Source organism: Triticum aestivum, chromosome 2B, assembly GCF_018294505.1.
Source record: "Triticum aestivum cultivar Chinese Spring chromosome 2B, IWGSC CS RefSeq v2.1, whole genome shotgun sequence".
Classification (NCBI taxonomy): domain Eukaryota; kingdom Viridiplantae; phylum Streptophyta; class Magnoliopsida; order Poales; family Poaceae; genus Triticum; species Triticum aestivum.
Genome location: NC_057798.1, coordinates 352,628,413 through 352,634,773, shown reverse-complemented (window position 1 = coordinate 352,634,773; position 6,361 = coordinate 352,628,413). Strand labels below are relative to the sequence as shown.

The window sequence follows — 6,361 nt, the reverse complement described above, 5'->3', positions numbered from 1 at the left end:
TCTCTTCGCCTCTTCGGGAAGTCGAACAATGAGGGAGTACTACTGCACTGGAGGAGTACTACAGTACACTTCTAGTCATCTGACACCGATTGAACTGTTGCATGTCCACCGCCTGCGGGAGGGAGAGCGTGTAGCGAAAACTTCTCCTAGTCTTGCCAGCCATCACGCTCATGGGCAAGGGAGGGACGCTCCTGCCTTTGCGTGTATGACAGGTGGGCCCGACAGGTGTGTGGCCAACCTGTCATACAGCCAAAGGCAGGTGCAGTTAAGTCTGCGAGGGAGAGGATAATCAAACTTCTCATTGATGTACGAGTTGACGCGACACATCAAAGCACTGCACTCGATATATTTCAATAATTTGCGTTTACCGATGCATTAATTACAACGCATGCATGCATGCCGTGACTCTTATTTTGATACTTGCATGTGTTGATTTAATGCACCTTGAAGTAGTACTCCCTCCGTTCCTAAATATAAGTCTTTGTATGGATTCCATTAGGCTGGTCATAGTGGAGAGTAACTTAGACTAGTAACATGCATATGTTACTAGTCTATGTTACTACCTTCATAGTGGGTAGTATCATATATGTGGTAATATAGATCTCTTCATGTATTACTTTGTAGACTCATTTTGCATTGGGAAGCGCTATGTGATGGTAACATATTATGTTACTCTATTTGCCTCTCTCCTTATTAACTACTTGCCACCTCATCATTTTTGCCTATGTGGCATCTAAGTTACTACCTATGTTACTCCCACTATGACCAGCCTTATGAATTACATATGGATGTATATAGATGCATTTTAAGTGTGGATTGATTCATTTTGCTCCGTATGTAGTCCACCTAGTGAAATCTCTATAAAAACTTACATTTAGAAACGAAGGGAGTATAAAATATGTGACGGTAAAGCTTTGTAATACCCTGGCCCAAGTCGAGAGATGGTTGTGCACGAGGAGGGCGAGATCATGCAGACCGAACAGGAACAGGACCCGACGATGGAGCTCTCTAGGGTCTCGATGGACCTCACCGTGCTCCACTGCCCCTTGTGCCTCCACCCCTTGACGCCTCCAGTGTATGAGGTTCGAATACACCTCGTCCGTTCGGATGATTGAGCAAGGTGCAGGTTTCTTGATTGATGTGTTGTTCGATTGATTTCTGCAGTGCAGGGGAGGGCACCTGTCCTGCGCGGACTGCTGCGTTGAGCGCCCCGGGAACCAGCGGCAGTGCCAGAAGTACGAGCGCGGCGGTGGCTTTGACGTGCGGAACACGGCGGTGGACTCCATCCTTTCGTCGGTGACGGTGGAGTGCCCGCACGAAGGCTGTGGGCTCTATGTCACTTACCACAAGCTCGCCGATCACCAAAGCATGTGTCCGCTCGCGCCCTGCAAATGCCCCGTGCTCGTCTGTGGCTATGAAGGCCCGCCGCCGGCGCTCTACCACCACATCAGCACCGCGCATCCCATGCCCATGCACAGGATCCAGTACGGCAAGGTGCTCCAGCTGCAAGTGCCACTGTCGGAGCCACGGCTCTTGCTGTTCGCGGAGGAGGACCGCCGTGCGTTTTTCTTGGTCGGCGGCGTGCTCGACATCGGCACGCCTATCGCCATGTCGGTCGTCTACATCAGAGCGGGGGCGTCCCTACTGCCGCACTACTTGGCCAAGCTATGGGCGAACGGCCCGCCGGGGGAGCCCAAAGGCACGACCGACGCCGTCAAGGTGGAAATGCAGGTGACAAGCAGCAAGGATCCCGGCGACGTCGATGTGCAGGAGCTGACCTTCTTGACAGTTTCGCCCAAGCTGCTGACCGGGGCTAAGCTTGTGTCCCTCCACATTCAGATTGACAAGCTCACGTCCTAAATGTTTCGACAGTGCCTTCTGTTTATCTTAGTAATACTAGTAAATATGCCCGTGCGTTGTCCGAACCATGAATCACACGCCCGTGTGTTGCAACACCTGTAGAATAAATAAGAGTTCGTATTCGTTAGTTTATCTGTTGTTGTGCACTACTCAGTTATAGCTTGCAGTCCATCTTCTTCTGTCTCATCTTAGATTCTATTCGGTCTGAAATTATTGGCCAATGCTACTATCAACATGCAACGCTAATCTTTTTTTAAGGAAAATGACACTATTTCAATATGTGTAACTGGCCTATAAAGTTTCAGCAGATACAGACTACAAAATGAAAAACATAACTTATCAATCAAGCTGATTAATCCTGACAAATATATGCAACTTCCAAAGACTACAGGAATTGATCAAATTTTATTATTGGATTTGGATAAAAATAAACTACATTGGTTTCCCTAAAAGAAACAAACTTCCTTCAAAGTGCAGAATTACCATGAAAGCTAAGATGTGATCATGCACTATGTGAGTCTGCGTCGTGAGTCATTAGAGTTGGCAACACTTGCAGACTAAGAGCTAGAAAATACCATCAAAATGACAACAGATAGTAGTATGACAAGCATGGCTCAGTTGGTTGTAGGTTGTTCAGCCAAAGTAATTTATTTTCTCCATAATTGTATCCATTAATTTTTGTCGTCTTATCAACAAAAATTAAAATCCTGGTTCCAAGGTAACTCGTAATGAAGACTCGAGGAAGGTGCACAACCAATCTCTCCACTACAGGCTCACGACCATGTATATTGAAAGCAAACATATGCCAGTACGCTTCGCAAGCAGAAATATACATTAATAATTACATTACCAAAACTATTATATGAAAACTACCCATCGATTATCCAGCTTAACAGTACCCTTGTTCCTCACATAGTAACCCAAATCACGTCTATGATATATAGGAAAGCCTCTATCATCAACCGATGTCTTCTCATTAAAATCTTTGGGAAATCTTTTGGAACACAATCCATCTTTCATACATGCACACTTTACTTTGTAGTCTCCACATGGACCGTGAACCATAAATTAATCCATAAGAGCATAACCCAGGGCTCAACCAAACGATCAGGTATCTCAGCCGAAATCAAACCATCTATGAAGGAGGCCGAAGGCTCATGATTGTTCCCTATAAGCCGAATTGAAGTATGAGTATGAGGCAAGCCTCTATTCTGGAACCCCACCATGTATAAACTTGGATAACCGAAAAATAGAGGAAGAGAAATAGATGGACAAAGTTAGATTATATAAATGAAAAGATTAAAACAAAGCAGGGCAAAATCAGTATGTATATAACTTACATGCTTGAATTGTATGAAACAAATGTCCACTTTTAACAACTTCTCAGAAATCATTAAACTTCAGGACACGTGTAACGATATCCGGTCGATCATTGTAAACATGTCCAGCTTCATATGAAAGCACCTACATTCATGCTAAATATTCTTTTCCGACAATGACCATGTCGTATTTTGAGAAGAAATTTTTTAATTACGTTGGGAAATACCAAAAACACTTACTTGAGTTAATTTGCTGGATTTTTGCCTTCTACAACTCTCAGTAGAACTGAATATTAGGGGGCAAATTTTTTTAATCGAAGATAAGATGAACGTGTCATTAATTTAGGTGAGCTCTTTTCTATGCACAACTGATTGCTCCACAAAATATTATAAACCTTATATTAATGCATAAAAAATATTATAAGGTCTATAATGAAACTGAAATAACGTGATCAAAGACTGAATTTTGTAATTAAAATGCTAGTTCTGGGGCCTAGGGAACTCACCACAAAAATGAGCTTATTCTGTTTCACCCTTGTCTCACTCTGAATCAATAGATTGAATGGTTAATCTTCATTCTTGTACCATGTAGACATACAAGTTGAGCATCCATGATGTATTGAAAGATAGTGATGCTTTCTTCACCAAAGAAACCAATCACGGGTAGGAGAGAGAGGAAAAAACCTGTCACATAGTCTACTCCAGCACAGTGGCTGCTCAATCCTTCCTGTCAAGACCCTCTAGAAGGATTGATGAAGCGATCAAACTGTCAATAGAAAACAAAAACAATGGGTAGTCGTCTAGTACGTACCTGTAGAAGCCACAAACGCCGAGGTAAGCGAACCCACGGAGAGAAGCACCAGGACCGCGACGGGGTGTTATTTCCATTGCTCTCCTCCTCTGTCCATTAATAGAACATTGATAGAACGATTACAAAAATCTTCCTGCTATGGAGGTCAAGCTGGATACAAACTCCTTTTCTGCAGTTGGACATGTTTTTTCTAACAAAGCAGAAAAGGGTAACCAAACTGTAATATCAAACGATTACTAAAACTAAAGCATGGCTACACACATACGCAATGAACTAATCTAGTTGACAGGTAATGTGCGAGCATGATTCTTACGCTGAGACGGAGCGGATGATTGTGGGAGCTTTGCATTAGGGTGTCATCAACTTCGAGACTAGAGCAGGCAGAGGCTAGCGGGAGAGCAAGCGACATGTGGCTAGAGTAAGGAGCTGCAACACACCGGAGTAGGCAGAGGCGGCTTCAGTAGATATGTCGCGAGCAGGGGCCGGCGGTTGTGAGAGACAATGGCTGCATAATTCGCCGCCACCACAACTTCTTCCCTGTGGTGCAAAATAAATTCAATTCATGCTGCTCAGAATTCAGAAATTCATTCAATTCATGCACTCCAGAGGATGATCCATCAGTACATCAAATAAATCTACCCAAGAATTGGTTGTTCTGCCCAAATCTAAAAATAAAACACACCTCTATCGAATCTCAGCCTAGCGTACTCCTTAGCCTTGCCTAGCAAGCCCGTCGACCAGTCACCGGAGCCGCCATCGCCGGCGACTGCCTCCCTCACCCTGTGATCGCCCCTTCTCCTTTCTTCATCTATTTCCTCTCTCCCTCGGGCCCTTCTCTCTCCTTCTATGGATGAGCAGGACGCCGTTGGGACAGGAACAAGCCGCCGCACCAGCCGCCAGATCGGTCGACGCCGTGCCCGGATCTGCCCGTCTTCCTCGTGCCGCCACCGCGCCTCACATCGCCCGCCGGCCGCCTGCCCGTTCCCGCAGGTTAGGCATCCATATCGAGTTGGGGGAGGGGAGGGAGCAGGGAGGATGGTGGTGGTCGCCTCCAGTGCGAGTCGAGGTCGAGCGGCGGGGTGGCCTTCGCCGGTGCCAATCGAGGCGAAGCGGTGGGGGCGATGCAGCACCTATTCGGGACCTTTTTTTCTATCGTGAATCATTAATTCACTTAGGGATTAGGGACGTGAGTGCGGGTTGAATACCTAAAACAATAAAACAATAGGGATTATTTTGCAAAAAGGACACAACGGTGAACCGGAGACCCAATCTGTGCTTTATTATTAGGGATATGCTAATATAGGGATTACCTTGGTCTACTTTAGCTTAAGAAATGGTGGGTTTTGGTGTGCTTTATTATTAGGGATATGCTAATATAGGGATTACCTTGGTCTACTTTAGCTTAAGAAATGGTGGGTTTTGGTGGCGATGCGGCAATTACTTCGACATCAGATCAGTAATTTTCAATAGTCGAACGGATATTTTGTGTCTGTTGGATATAAAGTTCCTTTGGGTAAGAAGTACTACTTGTCATCAAAAGGGATAAAAGGAGATGTATGTAGACGTATTTTAGTTCTAGATACATCTCCTTTTATCCATTTTGATGACAAGCACTTCCTCCGTTCCACAATACATGCCTTCCATTTGTCAAAATATAGATGTATCTAGACATGTTTTAGTATATAGGTACATCCATGATAGAGTCAATCGGATGGTTGAGAACACTACAATTCGTAGCTACAGATGCGTGTGTGACTCCCAGATGCAGAGGCCGGGGATCATCATCCTCCTTTTCGAGAAAAAACACACACGTGTGTGAGAGGACGAGTGCGTGTGTGCACCTCTTCTCTTCCTGTATACCGTACTACTAAACTCAGAGTACAAGTTTTTGTGGGTGGCACGATGGTGCGTGCGAGAAGTCCCGAGAGATAGGTTTAATGCGTCTGAAAAAAGGACTAGCCTAGAGCTCGCCACGCGGCTATTCCTGTCAAACGCCCCATTAACCGTAAGATATGTATACGACGGTGCCAGTTATTGCACGTACACAGCAGTACTCCCTCCTTTCCGGTTTATGATAAGTGGTGGAATATTTTTTGTAGTTTGCAAAAGCACCTAATTAATGCTCTTGTTTTTCTCAAAACATTATGTTTATCAATGCATTAATTGCAATGCATGCATGCATAAAGTACATGTAATGGTCAATTTTCTCTTAATACTTGCATGCAATGATTTAATGCACCTTGGAATCTGAACATGTGTTGGGGAACAACCAAATTGAGCCTTATAAAATGGAAAAATTAAAATTTTGAGATAAGCCCTATAAAACCGGAAAAGAGGGAGTAGAAAAAGAAGTACTCCATCCGGGAATAGT

The 6,361-nt window shown here is 44.5% G+C and overlaps 1 long non-coding RNA gene across 7 annotated transcripts; it reads right to left on the bottom strand.

Moving 5' to 3' along the window:
* Positions 1-2,606: 2,606 nt before the first annotated feature.
* LOC123044919 (uncharacterized) lies at positions 2,607-5,148 on the bottom strand. 7 transcript variants are annotated; one of them, XR_006420739.1, is made up of 4 exons: positions 4,673-5,148; positions 4,304-4,527; positions 3,991-4,079; positions 2,607-3,919 (listed from the first exon to the last, which is right to left on the bottom strand). It is a non-coding gene; the product is annotated as an uncharacterized lncRNA (long non-coding RNA). The 7 variants fall into 7 exon arrangements; XR_006420737.1 differs by having other exon boundaries at positions 3,991-4,527; XR_006420738.1 differs by having other exon boundaries at positions 2,607-3,906; positions 3,991-4,527.
* Between the last annotated feature and the right edge of the window lie 1,213 nt (positions 5,149-6,361).